We start from the raw sequence: 22,292 nt of genomic DNA, 5'->3' as shown, positions 1-22,292 counted from the left end.
TGTTTTGTTCAAAAAACAAGTGAGACTTATCTTACTTGTGACATTCATTTTAGGCACACATTGTTAGGCGAAGGGGATGACAGCATCGCTTTGTGCACCAGTGCTTCGATTAATGGTCCCTTCACACCCTGCTTGTTAAGATGTACTGTAAGTCTCTACTGTGCATTGTTAAACAAAGACACAGCTTTGGTGTCAAACTGTTCCAAGGTAATGAGTAGTCTTTACAGCCATACTTTTGACTGAATGCACATTCAGCTGGTACAGAAGGCTGCTGATGATGAGTGTGTGACTTTTTGACGTAATACACACTTGCCAGGCCGACATGGTTAGTCATAACACACTCCTCTGTTCTTCCCCAGCAACACAAGTACAGAGGAGAGATGAGTTGTGAACTTCTGTTCCATGGAGGAGGCATACTTTTGGGTAAGTAATGCATCACAAAAATATATTGGGGGGGAGACATTTTTGTCTCTGTTTTGTGATTAGGATATTCTTGTAATTTGTTTACTTGGTGGAAGTATACGATTGCATATTGGGGCCTAATTTTTTCATGCTTTGGCGAACGATCCCATGTCCTAACAGAGCTGTACCCTAGAGACTAACAGTCTAGTAAAAAAGAAATGAATGGTAACTACTGATTCAATTAATTACATTTAGTGGTATAATTTAATGCCCTAAACTTTCTGAAGAAGAATGTGAAATGTTGGAAAAGTGAAACTCTATAAAAAGCTTATTTAAGTTTATAATAAGGGATCATGTGTTTGTTGTTTTGGAGCACAGTTGTGGAAGGATCAGGCTCTTGTTATAGATAGTTTTTAAAAGTCTAAAGCAGATATAGTCAATCTTGAGTCTTACAGAACCAACAGATTGCTCGTAGTCTTCCTCACAAATCAATACACCTCCACCCAGATAAGAGGAACTAATCAGTGAAATCTCATGCAGGAGTGAACGGCTGAAATAACAAGCTGCACACTCAGTGCCCTCTGCTGAACATCTTCTCTGCACTTATTACAAACATCTATCTTTGCCTTTTCACTGTTTTTACTCACTATTTGACCTTTACACCGCAATGACATTTCAATTAGCACCAGTAATATTACGGGTGCCACTGAATGGCTCACTAAATTGCAAAAAAAATAAACAGTGCGTCGTGGTGGTGTTGATGGTGGTGGTGTCATGTACTTGTTGTTGTTTTGACATTTTCATGTGAAGAATAATGGTCACCTCCTCTGCAAGGTAGGACATTACTAATGGCACTAAAACTGTTACAACAGTTAAATATTATTATTGTCTGACAATGTACCGTTTTCATAGAGTAAAGTGTGTCTTCATATTTACACCCCCCCCCCCCCCCCCCCGACTGGCCCTCAAATTATTCTTTTTTTTGGGGGGGGGGGGGTGATCAGTGGGCATGTGGCGCTCTAGGCGACCGCCTATATGGCTTATGCCAAGAGCCCGCCCTGTTTGGAGTTTTTAAATGATAATGTTGAACCCTCGACTGTCAGAAAGAAACATATTGGGCCTCCATGACATCATGGATTGGTTTGTGGACCAAACTTGATTGGTTGTAGGAGCCAGACGTGATCATATTTTCATCGGATGAATGAGTAAATATGTCCTGGTTGATAGTTTTTCACGGTTGCAACTTAACAATGATCTGAAAGCACACATATATATTGTACTCTCAACAGGACCATACTTCCAAAATGAATATTTGATATACTTAAAAAGACTTTAAAGTAGCACCCACTCCTGAGGAAATAACAAATCACGTGACTGTATGGTAATTGTGGCACTTTCATTTCACTTTTGCACGTGGCTTTCAAGTTCAAACCTGGAGGATATGTACCCTTTTAAAAAATACGTTGCAGATAGAGAATAATTTACATGGATTCAAACTCCTTCATTGCACACAGGTGAATTCCAATTTAATATTTGATGAGTCCTCCAGATCTTGGAGGCTGATTACTTAAATGTGTCCAATATAAGTGGATAACATGTGCATTTATGTTTCATAGAAGTGTTTTGTTTTTGTCAATTTGTAGAGACCAATTTCTACCCTAATCCTTTGAACAGTCTCGGAAAGACACATCAAACATAATTTCACATGTTAAAAAAGCTTCAGAGGGAGGTTAGTTTGTGTTTTGGTTGCTACAGTATAATTATAACTTGTCACCTACTGCTACAAGTTACCTTGCTTTGAGGTCAAACCCATTAATTTAATTGTGCCTATTTCACAGATTCAATTAATCAGAATCAAGCAATGGGTTGGCTCTGGGGAACAAAAGGCGTATTAATGTAATTATTTCACAATGACTTTCACTTTTATTTTTACAGGGTTGCAGAGACCAGTGAATCAAGAATAAGACAAGTTTACCTCGGTGAGGCAGCGGTAAGAATACTCTAGGTCAGTTGGATAAAAACTCTGCAAGTTGCCGTGGCAACTGATAAGTGTGCAAAGTCTTGAACAACAGTCATTATTTACTAGTGTCTGAAGAAATATATGATTCTATTGATGTGAAAGATAAAGACCAAGCACAGAGAAACCACTCTTTTTTTTTGTCTTTCGACCAATGTCTGTTGAGAAGCATTGAACTTCCTTTAGGTGTGATTTTGTCACACACCATAGCACAGTTATATAATGGATAACGTCCATACTTTAGGCGTATCGTGTTTTACAGATCATAAACTATCACTGAATCTGAATTTGGTTTCTTCTATAATTTGCTTTTCCTTCAGTAAGATCCAATTAGCACTGTCTTCATTTACACATAAATTAGCTGAGATTAATCAACATCTCTGTGCCTGAGGAGAGAAGATCTTGTGTAATTGGGTAATTTTGAGTACAAAGAGAAGATGCTCTGCCTATAAAAATCACAACAGCACCACTTTCAATCAGAGAAAGTACCCTTTTATACACACGGTATGTGAAAACAGACGGAGAAAGAAAAAATAATATCGGGAAACAATAGCGAGAGGGCTGTAGATGCAGTGTTAAGAGCAACGCGTTCCCTTTTCCACGTGTCATGCTTCACCCACCTCCCTCCTTCCTCCTCCCATCCTCATGTGCCTCTGACAGGCTCTGTGTGGGTGTGCATGAGAGAAAGAGAAGGAGAGGGAGTGATGGAGAGAAAAAAGCTCTTATTTATGTAAAAGCTGACATGAGAGGAGGTGCTCTGCTGAAGCACAGAGCCTCACCAAGGCTCCATTAACTCGTCACAGCAAGAGCAAAACCCATCAAAATCAACTATAGACCCCATGTGAAAGCAAAAACATCCTTATCTATCACCCCGGTACAGTATTACAACCAAATTAAAATGCCTCTTGGTTGACAAATTTCCTGAATATTACAGGCTTCAACAGAATAGACATAGTTTTGAAAACTGAATGTGTTGACTCTTGTGTCCACTCAAATACACAGAAGCCAAACAAAAGAGAGTACTAATCGTCTCAACAGGTTCTTGTTTGTCAGCTAATCTCAGTGCCGTATGTAGTCAATTATTTCATAGTAAACAAACACTGTGTGAAATTATTATTCCAACCCGCAGTCATTAATCATCCTTTGCATGTTGTGGACTCTACTGCAGCACAGTAGCAAACAATAGCTCAGGATTTATGAATGCCGTGCGTGTGTGTGGATGTTACTATGTGCGTGGAACAACTCAAATCACATGTAACTCAGGATGTTACTCTCTGTTCTTTGTGGGTAATTGCTGCACTTCACTACTTTCAACAGAAGTACATGTTCTAAGACTCAGCACATCTGATGAAATATTGAAGCCAGAGTACTGTGGAAAGCTTTTTTAAGATTGTTTTTACCTTATATATATATATATATATATATATATATATATAAAAGCTTTTTTAAGATTGTTTTTACCTTATATATATATATATATATATATATATATATATATATATATGTGTGTATATATATATAACATCCTGAGTTACATGTGAGAGATATATATATATATATATATATATGTCAGTAGTCTGCCCACAGGCCTTCTCTATAAATCTGCAAAGCACCAAACCAACAAGATGTCCCCTGGAGACTTGGGGAGCTGCGCGGGACAAAAATAGGATGTGACAAAGTGCATAAAGGTCAATCATTCAAAATCCAAAATGCTAATTTTCAGAGTTAGCTGCGGGCTTGAGTGTCGCTCAGTTGGACATTCTAAAGAACTATCGTAAGTGATAAGCAAAGACATTTTGATCTCCAGCAATAACATTTTCCCCAATGCAAAGAAGGTAATTAGAAAAAACAATTGATGAATCAAAACTGTATAAATACAATAAATGATCGATAAAAAGATCAGCTGACATTCAGCACAATTAGTTTGGCTTTTGTACAAAAATGAAAAAGCCCGATCCTTTCATATCTTATAGCCAAGAAAAGTTTCTTTAAGGTCTGAGGACATAACTGATAAAGGAAAAAAGAATCAAAGATCAAAGAAGATTTGTGTCAATAATAATCCCCTTGATTTGGACTTTTTTTTTAACTAACGCCGTTTTTTTGTGTGCTGGAAGCGTTCATTTTCTTTACTAAACTAATACCAATCATCACTCAGCGCCCTAAGCACAGTGACACCCTCTGCATATGATGTTTTTGTCACTGCCTTCACAGTGCTTTCAAATTTAGATTAGATTTTGGAACATTGCTGCTCATCAATGTAATTTCTATCTCATCGACCAATCAAAATAAGAAAGGGGAGGGAATTCTGATTATCAGCTTTTTCAAACACACACAAGGCAGAGAAATAACTCATCTGACTCGTCTTTTTGAGTATAAAAATGTCAGGTCTAAAGCTGCTGTTTATGTCAGGACATGATTCCTTTACTTCGTTCTTATGTTTTTCTGTGGATTTCCCTAAATAAAAGCTTACTTAGCATACGGAGCAATAAAAAAAAAAAAAACAGAACTTAGTCTCTACTGAGGGGAGTGCCGTGAGCGACTTTTGGTAACCTAGCAACAGTAAGCGCAGACGAGAAGGGCTCTTAAATGGAGGTTTTCAGCGCTGCAAGCGCAAAAAAAGCAGTTAGTGGACACAGGCCATTATTCCTATAGCTCTTCTAGGCTGATAATCTGCCAATGTGTTTCTTGTATCTAAAAATAAAAACCAGAAGGTGTTCTTAGTGGAGCAAAATGATTTGGAAATGTATCTGATCAGTTAGACTTCTAAAAAGTAAAGCAAGCAGATTCCCTTTGATATGTAAGCAGCCTTTTGCAGACATGCGTCCATACATTTTATTTACTTATCATTTTGTCATGATAAGTAATTTTAGGTTGTTTTTGGGTCATCAGATTATATGGGGGAGAAAAAGTTGGTTTGGTTATTCTAAAATGACAAAATAAACAAGTCAGGATCTCGAGCAAAGAAAAAAACTGAAATGACTCTTCAACCAGGGAACACCGAATCCCCTTATTCCTGGTTTAATCAAGCAGTGTTGGGATCTTGCATGCGAGTTCCTAATGCTATGCTGTGAAACTAATTTGGTTGCTTATTGCTCGCTCACTTACATAATCAAATGTTTTAATTAGTTTTACAAGACATCGAATGGAAAAAAAACGGGCATTATCATTTTCAACTGGAAAAGTTTGCAAATGGCTCTCTAATGGCGAGGCGTTTTCTTTTGGTTTGGATCGCCATTCTCAGGTGAGCATGTTCAATACGTAAACAGAAATGTAGAGTGATGAAACTTGTATAAAAAATAATGATAATATTCCTGTTTAAATCAGCCTCATTGTGATGTCCTCTTGCAGACATTTAAATGAGCTTTCACACATTCGCAGTGAAACACATCACATTGTGGGCAGGAATGAAACAGTAACCTACATCTTCACTCACAGGTGAGAGAGCCTCCCCACTGGACTTACAACAGCCCCAAATGTCAACCCTTGGCGTCTTTCCCCTCCCCTGCTGACCTTATCCTTGATTAATAATAAGGGTTAGACACACAAAGAACTGCCCACACACACGCACACACACACACACACACACACACACACACAGACACACACACAGGAGAATTATCTCACACAGCGGGGAACAGGTGTGCCGGAGCACAGTAACCTTCCATACAGCATAATGGCGCAAACGCTGGTGTCCATGGATTCAGACTGCAAGAATAAGTACAGTCAACCCTCGCCCATCGCTCTTATACCTCTGAAATGAAAGGAAAAACTAAATAGCAGAGTTCAAAGTATGGTATTTGTGTTCCTAAATGCAGGAGTACAGATGCAGGAGATGAGAAAGTAGTGTGCGTTTTTCAGCTTATATTTCAAGAGGATAGAAATGATAGAAAAGATAACAGCAGTTTTTCATTTGTAAAAGAAGTGGAGAGATTTTTTTTTTTTTCACTCAGTCACTCGGTCACTCAGGCAAGTTTGAAGTCCTTGATTCCTCCATTTTGTTTCTCATCTTAATGCCCCAGAAGGGGAGGCGAGTGAGTTCTTGTGTTCGACACTCTCTCCGATGTTGCATGGAAAATCATTAACAAGGACGCTCATACAGAAAGAAAAAACAATTTGCTTTTAGATCTCAGCCCCCGTTAGAGGCTGGAAATCGTTCTCATTTTGGCAAAAAACATCATTTTAAAAGCAAACTTTTCAGTCTGCATTTGGCTGTCAACACCATCAAATTCAGAATTACGTAAGCCTTAATTCCAGCAACAAACAGGCCTCTCACAGCGCCAATCAGCTCATAATCCATTTATGAGGATTAAATTCTTACTGCAGCTTATTTGGATCAGGACTAACAAGAAATTAATTGAAAGGGGGGTTGACCCTATAGGAATAAAGCTGCGCGGTTCAGCTCGCAGAACAGGCTGAGAAAAGCTCAGAGTGGGTGACAATGCCGCTGATATAATTGGGAACATAACACACACTCAGATTGGCCGTCTGCATTACTCACACTGTGCTGTCATCAATAGTTAGAGGGACATCATTTAAATGTGCTGGAGCTGTTGATCATAAAAGTACAGCCAAATATGCCAAAATGCTTAAATCAAACCACACACACACACACACACACACACACACACACACACACACACACACACACACACACTTCTTCCTGCCCCTGATGGGTTAATTACTGGAGGTGTGTTCCTGAAATCCAAAGTACTGAAATACAAAGTAGGCCTCTCTTACCTACAGATGCACAAAATTTTACAAGGACCTGAAAAGCTGTAATTAAAGGGTGACACATTTCTGCTCCTCTCTCTCCCACTATGTGTGGGATGGCCTGAAATAGAATTGCAGGGTTTCAACAGGCGAATCGCACACTCACACACACACACTCACACACACACACACACACACACACACACACACACACACACACACACACACACACACACCACTGCACAGGCTCTATCCTGCATCTCACAGAGGGAAATGGATACTGCCTGTGAGTGTGTTCATATGTTTGTTGTGATTTGAGGAAAATGATCTGACGGACAGGCGTGATTGGGTGCGATGACATGCAGGTCAAAGGAGCAATAAGCTGTCTGAAGGTTGACCGGCTCGGAAATGGAAACACACACACACACGAACACACACACGCGCACACACACACACACACACACACACACACACACACACACACACACACACACACACACGGCTGTTTGAGTTTCCTGTTCGATCTAACGACCTGTGTGATTCACAAACTGAGACTGATTCCTGTTGAGTGTTGCCTTTTCAATCATTTGCCTGAGGGTTTCATCTTTAATATGGGGCCATTATGATTCCACAGAGCCTTGTGTGTTTCATTTGTGCTAAATCCGTGCTGCTGTGTATTTATTTGTCTTTGTGTTTGTGTTAATGTGCCCGCGTAAGTATGTGTGAATGGCAAAGACAGAGAGAGAGAGAGAGAGAGAGAGAAGAGAAGAAAAAGAGTCTGTTGCTATGCATTTTTACATGTCCTCCCACTGCGCTCTTCATATCATGGTAGAGAGGAGCTGAACACATCTACCTGAGCCATTTTTTCTCTGTGATGCATCAAGACTTTCATAGTAAAAGCACTAAAAAGCCTCGGCGTAGCATTAGAGGTTCGATGTTTCCCTGAGCTGTCTGGATGCTGTGGGGGGAAAAGGGCTTGATCCCCCTCAGATTGCTTCTTGTTTCTCCAAATTGCTCCATTACTTGGATAGAGTCCAGGGTTAGAGCTATGGGGGATGTGTGTGGTGTTTTATGGTGGAGTCAAAGCACTGCTTTATTTTGCAGTTTAACCTGTGGTGAAAATCCTGCTATATGGGTTATTATGTAACTTTTAGGTTATGTAATGGCTCAAGGTGCATGTTTGACTGATTTATATTGGATAACAGTACTGTAAGGAGTTTCTGCCAACAATTAAAACGATGTCGTTTTTTAATGTTGTGGACTATCTTGGGATGAGGGGAATTGGAGTCTTCAGGCTACAATATCAGATGAAAATGTACCTGACATGACTGAGACAGAAGATATGTTGTTGGATGACGTTATGGGATGAGGTTATGTATTATTATTTTATTTTTAATCTTGTGAACAGTTCATAAATCTCCTTCCCAATTACATTACATCATCTGATGGTGGACAGGGGGGAAAACAAAACACATTGTTTAGTTGAAAAAATGTCAAATCAGTCTAGGTTTGAACATAATAAAGAACACTGGGAAATTGTAAGCTCTCAACTCAACAAATTACTAAACAAATTTTAACTTTTTTTGGTCAGAAATGTAACAAATATAATGCTGCTATGGTCATGTACTTTCATGATTTACCAAGTCGAAATACCATCGTTGAATGTCAGTAGGAAACAGCTAATTATAGCATTTGTCTGCATTTAAATCTGACATTTGGTTGACCTATCAATCCAACCACTTTACTCTCACAGACAACAACTCATCTCTTATTTACTTCCAAAATAAATCCCTCCGCTGTTATTGTCATCCGTCATTTTTTTTCTCCTCCTGGCTGCATTCTCCAAACTAAGAAGAACTTTGTTTTACATACGAGGACGAGAATACAATTATCTTTTTGTACAACAATCACATTGTATCACTTGTGTTGTTGGTTAGTATAATTACATCAGTGGTTAGCCTACAACTAAGCTCATGGGTTACGTCCAGCTCTAATAATGGTACTCATGCGAACAGCAGCATCCACACACTCCCAGTGTGATGAACTATAAAAAAACAAAAAGAATAAAAAAAGGTTAAAAATATTCATTCATTTATGGCTATGTATAAAAGCCATTTTTTTCTTTCTGACATCTTTGACTGATTCCAACTGGGCTTCAGTGTGACAGCACTGTGTGAATTTCACAATCTCAGCACTCTCCAGAAATAATGTTATAAATCACAATTTATTTCCATAATTTCTCTTTCACTGGCATGACAGAAATCTGAAAAAATGTGCGGATTCTGCCTTATGGGGAGTATTTGTCTGTGCATGTGTCGTATGTTGAGTACAAAAAGACGTGTTTTGGTGTTCAGTCTGAAATGTTGTCTTAGGCCTTATTTTTGGACCGTTTTGTTGATGCAGTCATGATTTGAGTGGAAGTAAATTGTACATCTGAGAATAGAGCCTGTTCTTAAGTATTCACTCTTCTTTCTAACAAACAGCAGATGGACCCAGGGGGGTTAAATTAGACTAAGCATTGTTTTAAATATGGCTCTATAACATCACAAGGTCATGCATTATTGTGCTGTAAACAAAAAGCACAGCAGATACACTGAAAACATGCGGACATCTGGAGAAGAAACGAAATCAAGAAAGCGTTCTCTAGTCGACAATCCACTAACATCGACATCTGTTTGCAGCTGAAAAGAAACGTCTGACACTAACTATGTAGATGTTTGTGACATCCTTTTAAGACCAATATGATAAGATGTCTACTGAATTAATCATAAAATGACCTTAAAGGTGCTATATGTAACTTTCAAAAATACTGTGTTTGTAGCGATACCGCATGGCTGTTAGGCGAACTGCACCAGTAACATGTTGCTTGCTCTCCCTCGCGTGCTTGTCATACGTGCTCGTACATACAAAAACGAGCATCATCATCGGCTGCTGAACACAGGATATTTACCAGCATAATGTTTACAGAGGAGGTAAGTGGTCATACACATGTGAAAGTCTGTGAAGGAGTCTGTGTGTCCATATTCATTCTCCATCCCACAAATGTGTGATGAGTTTGTCCGCCTTTGAGAGCTCCTAGGACGGATAGAAGTGTGTGGAAGGCGGCCTCTGGCTGTATCGGGAGTGTGTGATGAGTTTGTACTGTTGATCTCTGTAAGTGGAGCGGAGTGAGGAGGACGTTGAGAACGTGCATAAAATGTCACTTCCTGGAGCTTTCGCGGAAAATACGACCTGGGGAAACTTTTTATACAGGCAACACAGATAGACAGCGACCATCTACTTTTTCACATCAGTTAACCGTTCGCTTATTAATGGCCAAAAAAAACCCGATTAATACACGTAAAAAGTTACATGTAGCCCCTTTAATATTTTATCAGACATGAGGAAAAACATGTTATGTTGAAATGCTGACTTGTCTGACAACAACGTAGCAGCCAGTATGTCCTGTCCTCCTTCTAAGTTACAAATCTTGTCAGTAATGGTCTGTATTTGTTTTAACAAACAACAAATACCGACAGAGAAGTAGGTGGTTTGAAGGAGGTATTAAGGAAACCTCCAGCCTTTTAGGACGCTCCTCAGTTTGCCAGGCAAACAGCAAACCAACGGGTGTTGCAGCAATGGAAGTAGACAAGCAAACTGGTTCAGATATAACTGATTCTAGCTGACCTAAAAAGAACGACCATAAACGCGGTAAAACTTGCATACATATTGGATATGTGGTTAGAGTGCAGAAAGGTTTGAAGGCTGATGCAGAGCTGGCTAAACACTGAAGCTTCGGTGTCCGTGAACATGGCAACTTGTATGTGCATGGGCTTTAGGGAGGAGGGGTAGGGGGACAGCTCCCTCCAGCGTTTTGATATTTGACTGCAGTACCAGTCGGAGTTGCATGTTTCTCCTTTAATTCAAAAGAGTGGGGAGATGGAGAGAGTAGCCACTGATGGAATTAGTCATTTGACACCCTTTGTCATTTTTACAGCCTTTTTTTGGAGTGGGGTAGGGGAGGTGGGGGGACTAGCGCTTTTGTGACTAAATCAACAATGTTCAACTAATGACTCACTCCAGAGTCGTTCCAATGCAAACAAAGAAATATAAATGGGCTTTGACAGTACAAAGGAAGCAGACAATGCGAAGGCACAAATCCATCAGATCTCGACAGATCAAGTCAAATCCTGACAACTCTTCTGAAAGGAACAAATCTGGGCATGTATGTGACAGCGTGACACTGCTGCAGGTGTTCCCTCTGAACTGGTAAATCTGTGAATCACTTGCAGTACACATCCATAACATGAAAAACTGGTATAACATGCTGGTCGGAAAATGATAGCCACCACCGGGAAGAGTGTGATTACATATAGACCAGTGGGCGCTAACATTATCTCTGATAGATGCTTTTTTACTGGCCTCTGACCTCAGCCATTAAGCAATGTGACGCTGCAGAAAAAGCTCAATGGATTTTAAACACCAGCTCGTCTGCAGACTTGAATGAAGACTGCGGTCAGACATATTAGATGCACATGACAAAGGAACAAGCGCAAAAAGCAAAAAGGCCAATTTTGCTGTGTACAGAGGTGATCGGGTACCATTAGCCTGAAAGGAATTCAGCTAAAATTAAGCTGTAGTCTTTTTCACAAAACATAATTAACTACTGAGAAAACGTGGTGGCCATTAGCTGAGAGTCTGTGCGGCTTAAGGGCAAAGACAAGATGTTGCACCTAAATGGGTTAAAGCACAGCAACAGAGATGACAAATGTGTGCCGGTGTATGTGTGTGTGTGTGTGTGTGTGCGCGTGTGTGTGTGTGTGTGTGGGCTGATGTGAGGTGGGATAAAAGGAGCAATTATGATACCCACTCATTTTGTGATGAGAGCTTCTTCCGAGCTCGAGCCCGAGAAATAAATATATTAAGTGTCTTTATAGAGGGTAGATGCCGGAGAAAGATTAGCTGAAATAAAAGACAGAAAGTGAGATGGAGATGATATGGGGCAACATAAAAAAGGATAACGAAAGGGGTGAGGAGACAAGGGGTCCAAGGGGAGAAATCTCTGTTCCTGACTGAACTGCAACTAGAAACCAATCAGCCTTAAAGACGCCAGGTTTCAGATTTAACCGCACAGCTTCAAAGATGTTGATCCGTCAGAAGGCAAACGAGAGCATGAGGTCTACCAAGAGTTTAGAATACACTTCTTTTAAGAAATACTTTTTTTTGAACCAGCCTTTTTCTTAGATGTTAAAGCTAATTATAAAAGTTACTGTATAACCCAAGGCTGAGATGTCAACATGTCAACATCTGACATTTTAGGGGATGGATTAATTCTAATGGGGGTGATCAAGCACACTGTTCACTGCTTTAGACACAGAGAACTTTGCACCTTTAAGGTTCAACTGGTTCTTATCGGGAAACACTGATGTACAAATCTCTGGATTGGCTAAACAGATAATCATATTCCCTGAGTTAAAGACACAATAACACAAATAATGAACTCATATGTGAAGTTATAACACGGTAAGGTATACAGTAAACTGAACTAATTTAGATTTATAAGCCCTTAATTGTTTTTTGTTTTTTTTACGATGAACCTATTTTTAGAAAGGCAATGAATCCGTAAAACATCTGTTCAATGAAGCCTATAAGACTAAACACACACACAACGAAACAGCTCTGTATATGTATGGATTAACAAGTGCTATTAAATCGCACCTGTTAGAAGAGTAAGAGGTACTTAGCTTCTCCAAATCCATTACTGGATGATTTAGGGCCTCCCTATGAGACACACTGCGCGGGACCATGCATGATGACACTTCAAGCCAGGGAGAAAGGGGGGAACATAGTGCTGTTGGAAAAAATCATTAGCTTAAACCTCAAATTCAATTACCTCCCCCTGTACTGGATCTCCCCTGATGGTCCTCTGGAAGACTTTGTGGCTAATAAAATAACTCCCCCTCTTGTGTGACGGTGGATGAGAGGGCAGACATCAGGGGTCGACATCAGCCCAACCACACAAATCAGAAATACTCCGAGGGAAAACATTCAGGGAGCTAGCAGGGAGCGCTGAGAGTAAACAAATACAAATCATGCTGAAATGAAATAGGACATGATTTGTTGTGCAACAGGACTGAGTGACCACTCAGCAGGATAGAATTCACACAAAAACACGGTGCAAGTTCACACACATTTGTGTCCACTTCCAATCGGATCTCGACATTTCAGGAGGAGCTAGGGGATCCTTCACCCTGGTAAAATTATCAATACAAAAAACATATACCGAATTAAAAGTAAAAGTACAATCAAAACCTAAGTTATATTATTCTTAACAAATATCACTTAAAATATAAAACGTATAACAACTGCTTAAAAAATGATGTTAACATTAAGGACATTAGATCATTTGGAATTCTGATGCAATAGTGTGCAAGCACCATTTTACTATCAAAGCAAGTTATGTTGAAGGTTTTTTTCAATAATCTAGTCTAGTTTTATGGTTTCCAACCAGGGGTCGGGCCCTCCAAGGAGTAAAGCCAATTAATGTACGGAGGATATAAAATATGTGGTAAGGATGAGAAATAAGAATTATGATAAACAACTCTGCACCACTCTTTTGCTATTTTTCTAAATTCCATTTATTTTTTGAAAGATTTTTTATAAATAGGATAATGACAGGAGATAGCTTGAGGAGAGAGAGGACATGAGCACATCTAACACATGTTGAGATTCATTTCATACTCCAACAGAAGACTATATCATCATTCTGCACATGGAGCGGGATCTGACTACTGAGCAAAACGGGTGACCCTAAATTTGATCTTTTTTTTTCTGACAAATTGATTCAATTCGGCACTTTGGTCTTTAAACTGTTAATTAAACTAATCGAAGTGAGAAATTGAAGGTTGATTTTTTTCTTTGATTTTGCTGCCTGTGTGCCAGGGGCCACAGACATTCCCTAACATTGTGCTGTAGTTTAAAAACTTAAAACCTTAAAAGGTCACATTACAATAAGGCAATCAGATATACAGTATGCATTGGGGTGAAAAGTCAGATACTTCCCTCTAACAGTGACATAAGAGATCTCATAAAATAGCAATACTCAAGTATCTTTCCTCGACTGGGCACCACCTGAATCTGCCTGGCAATGAAACAAGTAGCGAGCACATACAGAACTGTGTTTATAAAAGAGAAAAAAAAAGTCAGAGAAGGTGAGTTACAAAGGCAGTGTGTAGGCTGTGAGCACCTTTTTATACTCTCTGCTTCCAGGAGGCCTAGAGGGATCAGCTGAGCCCTGCAGAGGGAGCTCTGTAAGTACGCTATGGGCTGAGACGAGTGGATTAACAGGGACCTTATTGTGCCTGATGAGGGGGTTGATGAGAGGCAGGTGGTGCCGCAGTGGAGAGGATCCGTTAGTTTGAAGTATTTCAGTGTGTGTGCCTGTGTAGTTCTCACAAAGGAGGTGCAATAGGTAACAACTTCGTCACATTCTCATCTTGTCAAAGCTTTTTTAAAGTGACGCAGAGCTCGCCAGTCGTCACAGGAAACAGAAGATTTTATGTCTTTAAGAAATTCCTTGAAGCCTGAAGGGAATGACAGATTTAATGGGTCAGGAAAGGATTGTTGATTTTATTTACATCATCTCTGGGGTTTTGCTGGATACTTTAGAATTACATACTTAGCATTAATGGCTTTGTTAAACAGACGCCGCTAACTTTTTCTCTAAGAGGAACGGTTATTTGGGGATGGCTATACTTAGTTTTGAGAACACTCTGGGGATGGCAACTCTGGTCGGACAGTTGGTGGCCCACTTTGGTCAAAACTGAAATAAGTCGACATCTCCCTGATGATTATCCTTTTTATACTGACACATCCATGATCCCTAAAGGATGTGTTCCAGTAACTCTTGTGTTCTTTGTCTTATCTTTTAAGTAAAATGTCTTAACAATGACTGGACGGATTACCATTTTTAACAGATCGAATGACCTGCTGGAAATTTGGTGATCCTTTAACTATTGTCAGATTTTTTTTAATTTCAGTTCGGCAAATCATCTGAAAATCATGCAAACTAAATACAAAACTGAGATGCTGGTAAATATGGTAATAAATATACCTGATAATGTATACAGAATGTTAGCATTGTCATTCTGAGCATGATAACATGCTAACTTTAGCATTTAGCTCAACACTGTCACTTTAACCTGACAGCCAAAGTACAGTTTCACTAGCATGGCTATAAAAAATGTTATTCCCCCTGAGGGAGGCGAAGTAAAAAATGTCTATTGACTCCTAATTCAGTTCAGGATTATTTTTGGATGACTGAAAACTTGAAATGACTGTTTATTACAGGATTATTTTATTACAGCCATATTGTCAGTATCAAATTGTTGCGTTAAACTTTTCAATGTAATACACTTAGTGTTTTTTTATGCCGATGAGGAACATTCTCTTTTTGGCGTTAATGAAAATGTAAGGACTCTCAATATCCTCTCATAAACTGTGTTTAACTAAACACAAGTAAGTCTAAGTAATATGATAAACTGGCAATCTGTTATTTCTAATATTCTCAAACCTTGAATCAATAGTTGGATTTGAGGAGCGAGTGAAAACCGGAGAGAGGGACTTGGAGAGATGAAAGAAAAAGCAAAGGCCACAGCTGGATTTGGTATCAGGATGATTTGGGATTCCCTCCAACTGCTTATTTATCCAACCTTGTCCTTTCATTTCTCTCTGACCTGGAAATCGATTGAGGTCAGTCATCTTTAAAAATGTTCCAAATGGTAAAATGTCTTTTGGAGTTGGCAAACAACACGATCCCCTCCAGAAGAGCTAGAAGGAAAGAGCAAAGGGCATCTCATCCACTTTATTTGTCCTACTTGAAAATACTGTTCTCCTTCTTTTTTTTTGCATAACTAAATACATTAATCTAAGAGATGAACACAATTCTAATTTCTAAGATTAAGTAATAATAATCAGTTTTGAAACATGGGTGAAAAACATGTATTTGCTGGCAGGCTCATAAAAACAATAATGTAAAAAACTACATGTGTTTATAGTTATAAACTCTCATCCCAAGACAGGTCCAAGGGAGCCTAGAGTAACCAATGTAACCAAAAGAAATAAGGATATTGGAAATTAAATTCTATAATTTAAAACCTTCCTTAAAGAAAAATACATTCAAGGTTTTTAAAGAACTGACAGTTTATATTTATGTTGAAAGAAAATGTTTATTAAAAGGCTGCTTAAGCAAACATGATCTGGATGAGAAGAACCTCCTGTTGCTTTCATATTGTCAGACTCTGCATGCTTGATTAATCAGATTAAAGACATCAGCTGGTCGATGGGCAAGAAATGTTATTTAGCGGTTGGAAACTGCAGCTGATCCCATTGGACTGTAAAAGCCAACAGAAGATGGTGTTGTAAAATGTGCTTGGAATTCAATTATAAATTCAGTGTTTTATTTATTTTTCCTGGTTATTCACACAGTTCCTAGTTTTGCCGTTTGTCATAAATTGTGTTGTTATAACATATCTTATTGCCACATCACATATTCTAGGTTAAAATATATTCATAACAGATGAAAGAATTCGACGTTGTATTTAATTATACATATAAGATATGAAGACAAGGCTGTGAAGCAGCTTTAAAATGTGTGAAGAACACCACTTTAAACTGACCCTGTTTGGAAGGATGTCCTATTTGGCAGGTACATGTTGTGCTAGTTCCTCCATCCTTTCATATCAACCCGGTTATCTGGATAAATGTAGGGTAAAGATCTTTCAGATAGGAAAATATAGAATAAGTGGTATGTACTTCAGCACTTCCTCTTACAGAAAAAGTCTGTACATTTCAACTCTGTACACAGTAATAACAAAATATCCTTGTAATATGACAGAGTTATAATTCAATGTTGTATTTTTCCTTTTTAATAGTTTGTTCTATATGCTATATTTCATTTTTGGTATTGAATGTGAATCTGTGACTTTTATGTGTGTATGTGAATGGGCGATGTGCTGAGAGTGTGAGAGTGTGTGCGTGCGTACAGATTTTGTCAAGTAGGAAAATGCTATTTCAGAAGCCCAGTAATGATGCCATTAGTATGGGGATGGAGTGAGTCCTAAACCTCAGGGCACAGCAGCACCACAGATGATTCTCCCTGAGTTAACATTCCTCGTATCCATCAGTCAGCGAGGCCAAACCAGTGCCACAATCGACACCAATAACACCAGCAGCAGCTGCATTCACATTATGCTGTCACTGGAAATAATCCATATACCTGCACCTTGATGGCAGCCTCTGCCTGTCCCTGTTTCTCTTTGAACTCCTCTCTGGGTTTAACTTTTAATTTAAGGGAAACAGTGCTCTGACTAAGCACAAACTGCATATTGTTCTGTTAGTGATCCCTATCGTAAGACAGTCAGCACTTTCTAGGGTACACACACAGTTTGGCTGGAAACTGCTGAGATGCACAAGTGCCACAGTGCTAAGGAAACATACTGTGGTGAATCAGGTTTAAACCCTTTATGAATCTCTTTGTCTCTGAGCCTCCTTATTTATCTATCCTCTTTACATCCTTTTTCTTTTCATTTCACATCTGCTTGAAGGGACAGATTGACAAGAGAGCAGAGGAGCAGATGGCAGGCAGAGCAGGTCCAGATGGAAGTTGTTGGCCAGATCAGGGAGGTTAGTTAGGGCAGCTGTGGCTCAGTTGGTAGACTCGGTTGTCTCTCAACCAGGAGGTCGGGTGTTCGATCCCAAGCTCCTGCAGCCACATCTCCAATGTGTGCTTGGGCCAGACACTTTACCCCAAGTTGCTCCTGCTGCCTCGTCAGCGGCGGCGTATGAATGGGATTATTTACTTCTGATGGTCACGTTACAGAGCATCCTCTGCCATCAGTGTATGAATGGGTGTAAATGGGTAGGTGTTACCTGCGGTGTATAGCGCTTTGAGTAGTCAGAAGACTAGAAAAGAGTCCAGTCCATTTACCATTTAATGCAGAAATAGAAAAAGAGACACTAAGAGCAGGGGAGTCTTCAAAGAACCAAAGAGAGTAAGGATGTTTATGTTGGTGATGCATGAACCACGACGTGGCTTTGGGAACAATAACAGGAACATGCTATAATGGCGTCACAGCGGTCTAAGTCCCAAAGTAAGCTTTAATGAGCAGGCTAATGATTGGTTTATTCTCCCCAATTAAGGGGCTTTAATATGGCACTTGGGAGGAGATTAGTCATCAGACAGCAGCCAGCCCTGAGAATCATCTAGGATCCACTTTAAGAGAAGCATGATTGTGTGCAGCCCTGTTGGAGGCTAAATATTCATTCACTCCACATGGAAATCAAATCAATTGTCTGCACCTCAAAAGATTTCACGCAGCAAAGTTCACCAGAATATCTGTCGGTCTATTTTGGAGTTATGATTCTCTCTTAGTCTATGGATTCCCGAAGCCATCTGCATTAATTACTTGTGCAAGCGTTTCCATAATCATTACACGATCCTTCACCAGAGTTCACTTAAAAGACAGCTCCAACTTATTAGAAAGATCAATCTCGGTTGCTGCTGAGGAAAGAGAGTAGAGTCAATAAAGGAAGACATGCTCAATAGTCATTAAAAAGCTTGCCAAAGAAAAGGAGGAAATCTCCCTGGATGAGTTCAACTTAATTTTACAAGACTTTTTCGTGACCACAAAAACACTGGACTTTATTTGCTCCCAAATATCACACGAGCAAAATCATAAGGCGATTAGCCTAGATGTGCTATTTTGAGTCTATTTTGAGCTTTTCTGGACAGAAATATACATTTAAAAAAATGTGTTCATCATTGAGGGTAAAATAGGCTACTTGCAACCTAAGAAATTATAATCCTTTTTTTTTGTATAATTGTTGTGTGTTGTTGTGTAAACTCAGAAGCCACACACTCTGTTCTCACAAACCGGTTTTCTATCTTTATCACATGTTCACTGTCTCATCTGGTTTCTTGGTTACCTGGGTGACAAGTCCCGCCCCATCTAGTATATCATCTGCTGCGTGAAGCGGCTACTACAGCAACTTTCTAAACAATGCTGATCTTCTCAGTAGTATCGCCCAGAGTAGCTAAACAATCCCTAAACCCAACACTCCAAATGCTCTGGAAAAGACGCCGGGTGCTGCGATGTATCTCTATGTACCCACACACTGCCACTCTCTCTTAAATGGGAACATCTCTGCAAAAAAGTTAAATGGAACTTAGAAGCATGCAAGATGACCGCAGCATACATTCGCTAGCAAACGCTAGCGGACTAACAATCAATGATCGCGTCACCGGCTCTATGCTACAAACATATTCACTACACTGAAACAAAAACCAGCTGTTAAGTGGATCCAAACACTGCAGTCCACTTTCTGAGAATGTTGTTTGGAAGTCTTTTCTTGAAAACATTTTCATTCATCACTGTAGTCCATAAGCCTAATGGCGTGCTAGCTAATATATGTGCTCAGTAAGGTGAAATCATTACATTTAATTCAAGGCCCAATTTCACAGACATGTCAACATCACCCAGGTTATCTACTGTCATTAGGTTAACTTTCTCTGATTTGCTGTCTAAAAGAGCAGATTGCAGATGAATGACACATATTTTGTTTATTATATATTAAAAACCTGAAAGATTTAGGGATTTTGAGTAAACATTTGGGGATTCAGTCCAAGTAGCCGCCCCTGCTCCGCCGTGTTCTTAATTCACGTTCATTAAACTCTGTTGCAGTGTCTTTTGGCAGACACTTCTCAGGTTCTTCTCATTCTTGTTAAAACAGCAGTTTGGGAAACTGGCAGTGTGCAAAGTGCCCACCATCTCGTGCTGCATTCCCTGGCACTCGGAAAACACTGTTGCATTCATGGACACTTCAACATCGGAGTTTCTATGTAAAACCATCTACCTATCAAACTTTAGGGGGCCACTGGTATTGAAGGGTTGCCATGGCCACTGCCGTCAAGTCCTTCTTTCTCATCTCTTGACACGGGGAAACCGAAAATGCTTCCACAGGTCAGATTCAAAGCAACTGGAGCATCCACAGTGTCAAACTTGTGCCTCTGTTCTCCCTATGGATGTGTTATAGAAGGGTTCTCCCTCACGCCTGAGCCAGTGTCCGCTATTTTCGCTGTACTGAGGCAGCCAGTGGGGGCAGACAGGACTATGGTCTCTGTAGTTCCCTCTTCCCTCCTCTCTTCTCCACTGCGACTGAAACAAAACAACACTTTTTGCCCGAAAGACCTATTGTTTCATAACATCACAGGTTCACAACTGTATAAAGACCTTTGTTTCTCGCAATATATTGAAATTCACAGTTGCATTCCTAGTTTTACTGATATACCCTTATTTTCCATACTTCTCAGATTCACATTGTCTGGTAGGGTTTTAACATGCATGCCAGAGGATAGTTATATTCTGACTTTGATTGTTATAATAGTCTAAAGTTCTGCACTAGTTTAAGTCTGTCTGCCGTCTTAAAAAACATTGACCCTGCTGAAGAAACAAAAGATGGTCTCTTCCATTTACCTTCATAAAAAAAAAGAATCAAATATTTTCCTGGAACAGCTTGCCGGTGTAGATTTAAATGAACCTTACATTACCCTTACAGGAGTAATAGCGCTTTACTTCAGGACTATTTTAAGCTGCAAATTTGATGCTCTAGTGAACATTTACAGCAGCAGGCCGGTGTATGTGGGATTGACTGGAGAAAAGACCTACACTCTCCATGTTCACGGTAATGCAGGAACACATCAATGGTGTGCAATGATGTGGTTTACTGATGTGGTGTTTGGTAATAATGGAGGTCTGGCACAGAGGAATAACCTGCAAGAGGCTTCAGCTGAACAGGAAATACATACTAGTGAATCCATTTCTTTGTTAGTTTGGCCTAGTCAAGGGATTTACATAAAGTAGGGCACTGAAATATATCTTTTTTTTTTCTGGAGATTCATTTACATACTGAAGCCTAACACAGACAGTTTGAAGTTTTTTTACCACTGTGTGGTTGTTGTCATTGTAAATCAGGTTGATGCTAACCAACATTCTTTGCAGGACCTGCTGCTGTTTTTTCCCTCGATCTCAGACAAATTTGTTTTGCCTGTGATTCACATTACAAAAATATTTTGGTGCTCCTACTTTGTGGCTCTTGTTGGTTTATAGTGGTGAGTCAAACATGTTTTATGGAGAAATCAGCTTCTTTTGTTTTTTGTTTGTTAGCAAGAAGGCAGATGCTTCTTCCCTCGTAGAGCATACTTAATGTAAATTGGATTATAATGTTAATGCATTGTAGTTTTATTATGTGTAATATATGTGAAAACCTTTTTGTCGTAAGGAACGTGTTGTGCAGCCTCTCCTCTTGGAATAGAATAAAACGAAATATAATGCAAAAAATAAGTTTTTGATCATTTTGACATCAAGTTTGGATTAGTTAAGCTAATTTGTTCACTAATTAATGCCAGTACATGTTAAGAACTTGCTAACCAGTTTGAGGAATTCATCTTGGATGAGTGGTGTTAAGGTTCTATTCATGTAGTTTGGTTTAATCTTTGATCGTTCAATAATTATTCTATTTATCAATATTTTGGACTAGTAGGTTTGCTCTTCATTCTAATATCTTCAACACTAACAATCAAGATTTTATATTGCTGACATCTAAGCACAATAATTTAGCAAGATTCTGGTTATTTAAAATATGCATTTTATCTTTCCAGAGCAAAGTGTTTTATTCTTCTTTTATAAACTTACCCTCATGGTTTAGATTTGGGTTTGTTGAACTATGATGTAATATGACACATATACTATTAAAGAGCGTGAATAGTGTTTTTCTTTATAATCAGAGACCTCCTCCATTTACAGCCTTGATCAAATGAAAGAGTAAATATAAACAGCCAAACAAAAGGAAACAGAAGTAATGTAAAGGTGTGCGTGCGCCATGGTGACCAGCTGCCACAGTGACCAGCTGCCACAGTGCCCAGCTACCTGGGACAAAGTACCTTAAAAGTAGCCTGATGAGCCCCTCAGGGTCTCAGCCCACGGCGTCATACTCCGCTGAGCTACACTCCTGTAATGTTTTTTGATAAAGATTCTTCTGTGTGATCATCCATGTTGAGATTTTTCTCTTAGATGACAGTGTGTGCTCTTTGTTCTGGCTGAGTCTTGTGACTGGTCTGCAGTGTGCT

At 39.4% G+C, this 22,292-nt stretch overlaps 1 protein-coding gene across 2 annotated transcripts in view; it reads right to left on the bottom strand.

Annotated features, from left to right (window-relative positions):
- LOC109980923 (prickle-like protein 2) overlaps positions 1 to 22,292 on the bottom strand; it is a 38,593-nt gene that overhangs the window by 12,820 nt on the left and 3,481 nt on the right. The gene's annotated exons all lie outside the window — the stretch shown is intronic.

This window comes from Labrus bergylta, chromosome 12 (genome assembly GCF_963930695.1).
Source record: "Labrus bergylta chromosome 12, fLabBer1.1, whole genome shotgun sequence".
NCBI lineage: Eukaryota > Metazoa > Chordata > Actinopteri > Labriformes > Labridae > Labrus > Labrus bergylta.
This window is presented reverse-complemented; position numbering and strand designations above follow the sequence as displayed.